The following is a 10,662-nucleotide window of genomic DNA, read 5'->3' on the forward strand; positions in this document are numbered from 1 at the left end:
CAATATATCAATAATGTAATGTTACTTCTTTGAACTTTAACAGTTAATGAAAAATTAAAATTGTTCAAAAATCTTGTAGTATCGGAATGTGTACCAGTCCACTGATCTGAACTGTCCCCTTCCTCTAAATAACTCAACATCCATCTCTCTGTCCATCCCTTCGTCTCTCCTTTCCTCTATCCTTCCCCTTCCTTCCCTCCCTCCCTCCCTCTCTTCTCCCTTGCTCTCTCCACCTTCCCTTCCTCCATCCCTCTCTCCTCCCTCCCTCCCTCCCTACCTCCCTCCCTTCCTTCCTTCCTTCCTCCCTCTCTCCTCCCTTCCCTCCTTCTCCCTCTCTCCTTCCTTTGCTCTTCCTCTCTCCTTCCCTCTCTCTCCTCCAATCCATCCTTCTGTCCCTCCTATTTCTTTCCTTCTGATTTGATCAGTTTTGAGTTCTCCTGCAAGCTGCCTTGTTGCCTCCTTGGAATGCAGTTACGTGAGCAAAATGATGGATGAGGCAGGCTTAGAAAGCAATATTCCTCACCTGTTTTTAAGCATTGCATCTACCCGGCAATTCCTACATTCAAATTACCACCCTCGGAAATATTCATGAGGATGAAGTTTAGAGAACATGCACCGGCCTATCAAGATAAGCCTCAGAGTGGAAGAAGAAAGTGGAAAGGATGATGACCAATATTTTGATCCACTCATTTTAATACGACATGGAATAGGTAGAACTAGAAAACTTATATGGACTCCCGTGGATTAACGCTAATGGCAAATAGTGAATCCCTTGATTACAAAAGCTTTCATTTTACTTCCCACATTTTCTCATCAAGAAGCCGTTGATGATTTTATATCTTGCCTAAAGTCTCAATTCTGATACAACCAGGCACTAAGAAAAAATCATCATTAATGGATTGGTGGATGTCAATCTGACAGGAAATTGGAAATGGAAATACATGTACAGTACATGTAGATGGATTACTTTTTTTCAAAGTTTTATTGGGGGAAAATTCATCTTGATGATGATAATGTAGCTTTTTTCTGTTTATGCAATTGATGTTTTAGGCTCCTGGCAGTTTCACAATATTCTTGTAATTTTTGTTAAAGTGTAACAATTTCATGATTTCTCAATACTTAAAATGAAACATGGGCAATTTTTTTTCTCCAAAAAAGAAATAATGTACATTTAATGTGAGAGACTTTATATAATGTAATGTAATATAATGTTTATGAATTCAAATTTTTTCAAGGGGTTGACAAACTCTGGACTCTGTGTCTTGAAAGAAAATAGATTTGTATATGGCTCATCTTACATGAAGAGGATTTTTACACATGTATACATAAAATAGATTACTGGCTTCTTTTTATATGAAAAAGCCATATTTTTATTTCCTGTCCACAGATGCAGTCGTCTTCTTGAAATTGATTTGCAAGAGAAAATTGTTTAGGATGCAATGTTCAGGTTGAGACAAATTATTTTGTTTAAATTCATAAAATATGTAATACCTTAACTTTACTAGATCGCACAGTCAAACTCGTCTAGCTCTTCAAGTTTGAACACATACATATGTTTAAATGCATTTAGGCATACAAATGTTTAGAATACTTGTTATTGCACAAATGTTTCTTTTTTTTTATTTCTTTTACAAAAACATGCATTCTTAGATTTGAATATTTCACATCCATCTACAATACATGTAGTTCATTGATATGAAATTTTGTAAAAATGCATTATAATGAATGTTAGATGTGGCTAATAAACCCAACATAAACTGTTTAAATATAGTAAATTCTAAAGAAAGATACTTTGAACAAAAAATCTGGCTGAATATCAGAAAGGTTATGATAGAATTGCCCATAATGCACATCAGTGCATACAATAACAAAAACAGAAGGGAAACTATAATATCAAAATGATTGAAATCTGAAGAAAAACTGAAATGAACATTGATGGAGGAGGAAACAGTCTTGTAAAATTTATGGTATTAAAGGAGGCTATTGGAGCTAAAATGAGGGAAATTCATGTGTACATTTACATGGACATCCAATACAGTGCAAACACTCCCTAGATTATGTGAAAGTGATGTGAAATGCTAATAGCCAGGGTGAACCCTAATACAGATTTCGGGCTGACGTGGGTTTCTCTCTGAATACATTAGAGTGAACTGCATGGATTGCAGAAAATCGCTCATATTACACCATAGCCAGATGCAGTGCTACTGTACATGTATATGGGCATGTGACTAGGGGCTAGGAAACCTAGTACTGTCACAATGCAGAGATTCGAGTGTAAAGTATACTTGAGGCAATGGGGGTTGGTGTACATGTATGGTAGTTGGTGTAAACGTATGGTGTAGTGTATTGTTTGCATACATGCATCTGCCTTTTAATAGCATCAACACAACACGAACAAGGACAACAACATTGCAGAGCTGCCAAGTTGTATTTTGCATTTTCAGTATTCTTATCCCCAAAAATCAGTAAATATTTTGACAAAAAAATCAGTATTTTTACCGTGTGAGATAAATATGCAGACCTGCCAACCTCTGTGAATGAAAAACTGTATTCTGTGATTTTAAAAAATGTATTTTCCAAAAAAAAGTGTATTTCATATTAAAATGTTTGGCACACTCGCTTATCGCGGCGCTCAAGCTGCATGCAAGCTATAAAAAAAAAAAACATTAAAACATGTGTATATCTTCACCCTGGTTTGAACAAAATGATTGAAAAAAACAAGTTACCTGAAATTACATTGATCTAATAACCATATTTGAGTACGTTTTATGAAATAGAGACATATAGAGATTATTTTTCTAAAAAAAACAACGTATTTTTCAAAGAAAAAACGTATTGCCGCATTTTGGTTGCAAAAACGTACTAAATACTGCTAAAACGTACTGGTTGGCAGGTCTGATATTGTGAGCAATATAATTGTTTTGGTTAAAATAAAAATCTTGAGAAAAACACTTTCTCAGGAGTGTCAATTTTGTTGAACTGCCACATTTGTTATCAGAATTCTGTAATGTGTCACTATCAAACGCACATAGTGGGTAGTTTGCTTTGGAAACCCTTCACTCAAGGAAAGTGCAGCCTAATTACAATCCCCACCAATGACTTGTGTACAGAAGGCCTCTCTCGTTTCAATTGAAAGTGAAACAAGCTGTACATGTATATTTGTGCTGGTCTGGGCCTGCAGACTATGAAAGTGAAGTCAGCTGAGTAACCCAAAGTGTTAAAGGCCTCAGCGGGGTAGAGGGTGAAAACTGTTGGTTTGTGGGTTGTTTTTGTTTTTTTGTAACCTCACTCTTTACATGTACACTGTACATGAAACATGCAATTACAGTCAATGCAGACTGCAGTATCACTATCAGCAACATTGTAAGTTAAATGTAGTTGGTAAATATTTCAAAAATATCTGAAACCCTTATTTCTGTCTCACAGAATTCATTTTTGTTACTGTTACAAATATTTCAACTTCTGACGTACGTGTTGCACAACAAAAGATAGCAAAGATGAAATGGGTTCCATATTTCTGAGTGAGTCATTGATCTCTTCAACTGTGGTTGGTCATTTTCAATAGAATGAATCCTTTTCACCATCTTTTTGCTATTTTCATGCAACTTTCAATGTTTAAATCTGTCAAAATCATTAGTCTAAAATTCAACAGATATGTTCAATGTTGATAAAAACAGAACTGTGTATGTATGAAAGAGACGATGGCACAGTAGCCTATAGATATCAAAGTTACATGTACATGTACATTACATTCACTTTAATATACATGTACACAAGCATGTAAATGGCTAAAATGATAGACTGAAATTTGAGTAATGTGTATTTTTCTTTACAAATTGTACATTGATTTAAAATCTGTCAAATAACATCTCAAAATATGAAACAAAATTTGTTTATACCCAATCAGATGAAATTCGTGCTTAGAGCAAATGCTCACAACTTTTCTCCAGGCTGGGAAAATGGCTTTCCCCGAAATGAAAGAAATGAGCACAGTGAAAGCAGCAGTCTAATACCGCTTTCAGTATTAAATAGCCAGCACCATGCCCGGGCTATTCTGGTGCTGCTTTTATCAGCACCAGACCAGCGCCATCGTATAAAAGTAGCACAGCTCTGCAGTGTCTGCACTACAGTTACTGAACGCTTGTGGTGCTGACTATTTTAGTGCGGGCCTGGTGCAGACAAAAGAAAATCATGAGTTATACTGAAAACGGTATGAACTGATTAAATTCACAAAATAATATTATGGTCCATTTACTACCGAGTAATCATTCACCTCACCTGGGTCGAGTGCAGCACAATGTGGGTAAATTTCTTGCTGAAAGAAAATACGCCAAGGCTGGGATTCTAACCAACATCCCTCTGATTGAAAGTAAAGAGTCATAACCACTAGACCATAACACCCCCACATCAAATAAATTGGTCTTTGCATGGACATGTACGATTGTGTGACATCATGTGTTGGCTCAAATTTTTTATTTGTTTCAAGCTCGATAGAGGATTACTGGATTAGTGATGAGTGATACATGTGTAAGTCATTTTTAAACTGTACATGTAAGAGATTGACGAGACATATTTATTGAAATAGGGTATACATAAAGACAACATGCCAGTCATTCAGACAAGAATGCAAGGACCAAAAAATTTCAGATATTTTTACAGGGCACAAATCATTGACCCTCCATTATGCAGAAGAAGCAAGATTGAAAACCAAACCACAGAGGGGTCTTTTACTATCACATGAACAAGATATTTCAATAATAATGACCTTCGTGCCATGTCTTTCACCATGCACTGACTACAGGTATTAAAGATAAATGCCAGTTGTGGTGACGATTTCAAAATAAGTTTGTTAAGAATCCAATAAAATGGCCACTGAAGGGTCAGTATTTTATGAATATAAACAAATATGTGCCAAAGGAATCTGGAAGAAATTGCACAATTGCCGAGAAATTAGCAAAATTTCATGATTTCACTTTGTTAAGTTTAACTGTACCAGACCTACATGTAGGATGATATGGGGATAATTAAACTTGTACTCATGATATTCGTGTTTCTGTATTACATGTACTTTCTCTTTTAATTAATAAACAGGCATTCAAAGACCATGACCTTGGATACCCCACTGAATGTCATCAATGCCTTTTTTACTGGCCATGGATATTTTTGTGCTCTTATTAATATTTCCAATCTATGCTGTATCATAAAAATGTACCCTTTTTTATCAATAGAAATTATTTTGCCTTAAAACAGTGAAATTTGAGACTTGTGAATATCTTTCACAGCTAGTGGCTCTGTCATCTCAATCTCATATGCCAAAAAAATGGATCTGATAAGATGAATGTTGTGTAATTTGCCATTGTTCTGTCATAACTCACAGTGTTTATCTTGTGTCACTCACAGCATGTAGGGGGTTAATTTTCAACACAGAGAGGGTATAATTTGATTAGAACTGTGTTTATACTGTTCATGTACACTGGGGCATAGTCTAGGCCTTTTTCAGAGAGCTGAAAGTTTTTGATTTTCCGACCTGAAAACTGGACATTCTCCATTCAAAGGATGAGTAACTAACCAAACAACTGATGCAAACAAGAAGCACAAGCTGAAAAATTTTCATATTCCAACCTGAAAACTTGGCATTTTAAGCACTTTTTGTATCCATGATAAGATGGGTATCTAACAAAACAATTAATACAAAAGCAAAGCAAGAGCTGAAAATGTGTTATTATCCGAACTGAAAACTTTCCCAAACTGAAGACTGGACAATAGAAGCACTTTATGTAATCGTGAACAGGGTGGGTATTTATTAATAATTGATGCAAAGTGCGAGCTAAAAGTTTTTATATTCCAACCTGAAAGACTGGACAGTTTAGAACAGGGTATATCTCAAACACATATCACAAGTGAGAGGTGTGCTGAAATTTTTAGGGATTTAGACCTAAAAAACAGGACATTCTATGCACTTTTTGTGATCATAAAAAGAATGGATATCTTCCTAAATAAAAAAAATGTGTGAAGTACGAGTTATGGATTTCAATATTCAGATTAAAAGGGGATATTTTCAGCAGTTTTTTGAAGGAACAAGCTGTGTATTTTTTAAATAGGAGTTGTTTTAAAATCAGGGTTAACTATCCAAAACGCCTTCTGTGCATCTTAAAATGAAATTATGTGCATGGTAATCCCAAATTTATGATACCAAGGCAAGCTATTGGGCACTATCAGAGCAGCATGCAAGAGGAAAACTTTTTGAAATACATGTTATCCCTCAAAATCAATAATGGCATTTAAGGACGGTCCACAGTTATGTTTGTGCGCATTATGATCTGCGCATATTTTAAATTCTGCGCGCTGACGTCACAATGGATGAACAAGTGATTAATTAGCTGTGGGTATGAGCTGATTTTTCTCATCATCTGCACTCTAACTGCAGATCCGATGCTTTATTTCATGAAGCTAAGAAAATGGAATTATTCCATGGACCACTTTTTAAAATATCTCTACAATTTCAAAATACTTTACTCTGCAGTGCTGCCAAGAATCACGAATATGACCCCGAGTTTGAATAAATGGTAGAGTGTTTTTGATTTTTTCTTCACATAGATACAAAGCATTTGGCGCATTTTTGGTGTTTTAAAAAGCACATTTGCTCTAATAAAAATGCTGATAGTTTGAAAACAAGCACATGAACCCCTATTTTTTAATGTTTGTACCTCTTAGGTATACCTTCCTCTCAACTTTGCAAATTTTGGTGAAAATGACATGAATTTTGAATAAAGTGCAGCATTTATTGTACTTTTGTAGTTTGTTATTGAAATTTCACATTTTTGAGATTGGGTTTTTGTTATCTTTTACACCATTTCTAAGAACTGACAGTGCTGTTAGACTTAAAATTGCAAACAAATAGCACTATAAATAGATTATCCCTCCTAACGATACAATTATTAACTCTCTTGCGAAATTTGATGACTTTTTCATGTATTTTGACTGAGTAATAAAGATTTAAATTCATTGTAGTAATCTTGCGAGGTCTAAAAATGCCAAATTATTTTGAATGCGCAATTCTTAAGAACATCAATTTGGGTGAACTTTGAAGCTCTATAGCAAAAAATCAAGCACATGGACCTATGTTAATTTTTGCATATTTCAAATATTAAGGTTCTAAGGTATCTATGTGCAAAGTTTGGTGAAAATGGCATGGATTTCACTTTAACTGTGGAACGTCCTTAAGGACCAAATTTTTTATTTTTTTTTCCAATTTCAAGCCCATGCATCTCTATTAAAGTTATCATTGTTTTATCAATTGATTGTTCAAATGTGATTGTTTGAAAGCTGAAATTCCAAACAACATTATTTTTTGTGACTATGAGGCCTAAAACAAATGGGTTTCTGACTCTGTCCAAAAATTTACTCTGTAAAATTCTGCATTTTCATGCATACATATAATTGGACACTCCTTAATTACGTGTTGCCCATATTAAAAAGAACACTTGAAAATATATATTCAATGAACTTAATTATGTTCACTTTCCACACATCCATTCTATCCAAAATGTTCTCTCCATAAAACTAAGCAATAGGCAGAACATGTAATTAAATGATAAATGGGTGAACTTTATGCCTCTCAATTTAAAATAAAAAAATCATTTCGATTTTAGGAACTACTACATGTAAAATGAGGCAATTATTTCAAAATTTAAAATGGAAAAATCCTCCACATGTACCTTCATTAGTGTGTAATTGTAATTAACAGCTTTCCAGAATTTCATGGATTTTTTGTTTTTTCATTTCCTGAACTGAACCTTTCCTGGAAAAAAAATGTCCCTGAATTTCCTGAGGCTGAACTACCCAATGTTGAGAAAATTGACCTGACAAATAGATGACTCGACATTATCATTATTCCGACAGGAAGCAGTTCAACAGCCCTGTGCCTGCATAGACTGTTACAGCAAAATAGGCAACATCTCTGACAGACTCCACATATATTGCATCTACAACATACTTCAACACATTCACAGGTTACATCAAAATTGTCTAGTTCTAGATCTATCCCATCCCTTGGCCCTTGGTATTATTGCCTTGAATAAAACTTTTAAAAGGCTGCCTTGATTGAACTCTCTCATTCTCTGTATTTTTCTCCTTTTATTAAATTCCAGACTATTAAATGGTTGTTCCTCTTTCTCTTTGCCTCTTTCTTCTTCATGCATTCACTACCAATATAATATGACTCAGAGCATAACAATAATTAGTATGAAAAGCTTACATGAACTACTACTAACGTTACATGAAGAGCATAAGTTACGTTATAACAAACATCCATCTTATCTACGGTAGATGAAGAACGACAAGTGCTGCCTTGACGCCAGACAGCGCATGCAGGCAGTTTCATCGCACTGCACAGGCGAAGCAACACAGCCAACAGCAGCCAGGCACTCGTCTCAATCACACTCGCAGTCAAAATCACAGACGCCATGGCGCTTGATCAGCTAAAGCCTAAATTACAATTTATAACTCATAATGAAACTCAAAAAAGGGTTACATTTAACTGATAACTCAAAAATGACTCACCGTCTTCCAAATCTGTTTCCGAACAAAGTGTAAAATCAATCTGTGGGCAGCGAAACGAGGGTGTTGTTTGTGTACAGCAGGGAAATCGTATGGGGGGGGAAACGTTATGGTATCCTCGAAGTTCGAACAAAACACTTCGTTTTGGTGGAATTTCGTTTTAACCTAAATTTGAATTAATCTCTATTTCTCATAGGTTCTGTCAGTCTAATTTAGATATAAAATTAAATCAATGATTATAAACCGATTATACAATACGTCATTAATGTGATACTAGCTCTTGATTTACTAATCAAATATTGTCCAAGCAAAAGCCAATTTCACCCAATTCAATGATCTAATTGTTGACAATATAGAGTCCGTTCATCTTCGACTTTTAAATAAGATCATCTCAAGAGGAGCGGAACGGATTTGAAAGTGGGGGGAGTGGAGGGGGCTGACCATACAAAAAATCATATTCAGATAGTCATTTGTACGTTTTTGTACAAGCCCCCGATGCCCACCCCCGTTTTCGCGGCCCCTCTTATGATTCTTCATGAACTAACTTTATACCGGGACTTAATACAAAATGAAACAATATAAATCTAAATAAACTAATTAACAAAGTATTGTAAGTGTAAAAAAAAAAAAAAAAAATATAGGAAGATTTATCACTACACAAATTATAAAGAAACAGGTATGTAAAACCGTGATGAATTGGGAGGGGGGTAATTGAGAATAAAAACTTAAAACAACTGCTACGATACAGGCCGGGGAGATGTGCTCTGTGTAAATGTATGGCGTTTGGTGTCATTGGACAGTGATGAATAAATCATGAAGAGGAAACTTACAAAGAATTTGCATGAGGATTAAACGTTCAAAAGAATTACAAATTTTCTAATTTCATAATTTTTGAGGATCCTGCAGACTGAACAAGCGTTGCTTTTTTAATGCAGGTTCCCTTATAATTATTTCACCATAATTCATTTTTAATTGTCTTTGATTTTCAAATCGCTTTTAATTGATTTAGATGAATGGTGCCATGTCCGATTTCTGATTCGTACACCGTGTTAGTTCTTCTGATTATTGTTTTGTATTATGTTCATAATTATGTGAAGTATGCCTAGGTAAAATAAAGTCAATTATCAAATATGTTTATTTTCACTTGCGATTTTAGACTTAAATGTTTTGCATTGATAATAAATGTAGTGCTATTTCTATCTTCTTTTTTTTTTTGGGGGGGGGGGGCTTACCTTACTTCTCCCTCCCCCCAGAAAAAAAATGTGTTAATGACACCCATCCTTCATACACTCTTATTTAAATGCTTGGCTAAATTCATTTTTTTTTTGGCGAAAAAACTACAGGAAGAGATGGGTCTCGATGCAAGAAATTTCCTGTCTCAAGCAAAGTGCGGAAACCCCTCGTTGTGATATGTTTATATTTTTTTGAACTTCCTTTATGATTCAGAACTTTAATAAAAAGGGGGGAAAATGAGGCGAAAGGCAATATCGTTAGATACCCAGCACAATGCCAAGGACGCACGGCATATGAGATGGAGAAAAAGTCTCAATTGCTTTGGTGTTTATTCTTTTGGGGAAAAACATAAGAAACTCCCACTTGGCCACATGCAAAGCTAAACCTTTCTTCCTTTTTTTCCTTCACCTTTGATCCTCTTCCCCAGCCTGAGATTCCTTTTTTTTTTCTTCATGGGTGGGGTGGGGGCAACCGCCTCTCGCTATGCACCTGCCCTGAACATCGATCCCTGAATTATACCGTACCAGTTTATAAGTTCTTTTAGGACTTGAATGATGTTTATGTATGACGAAATGCGCTGGTAGAAACATGAACTAATGCATTTTTTTGCCATTAAAAAAAACCTCAGGTACGCGGAGGACCGTCAAAATATTTGAGTTCAATAAAGCATTTAATAGCAAAAATGTATAAACTGTCAATTTTTTATTTAATTGACGATTACGTGAAGCTATAAGAAGCAGATATTTCTGATTTCCGAGTACATTGGACAATGACATGTATATGTTTTGGCAATTGGACGGCGAGATATATGTCGATTCGCTTGCTCTATTTATTTGCTTTATAAAGATACAGTACGGTACGAAATTACGT

This window comes from Lytechinus pictus, chromosome 12, assembly GCF_037042905.1.
Source record: "Lytechinus pictus isolate F3 Inbred chromosome 12, Lp3.0, whole genome shotgun sequence".
NCBI lineage: Eukaryota > Metazoa > Echinodermata > Echinoidea > Temnopleuroida > Toxopneustidae > Lytechinus > Lytechinus pictus.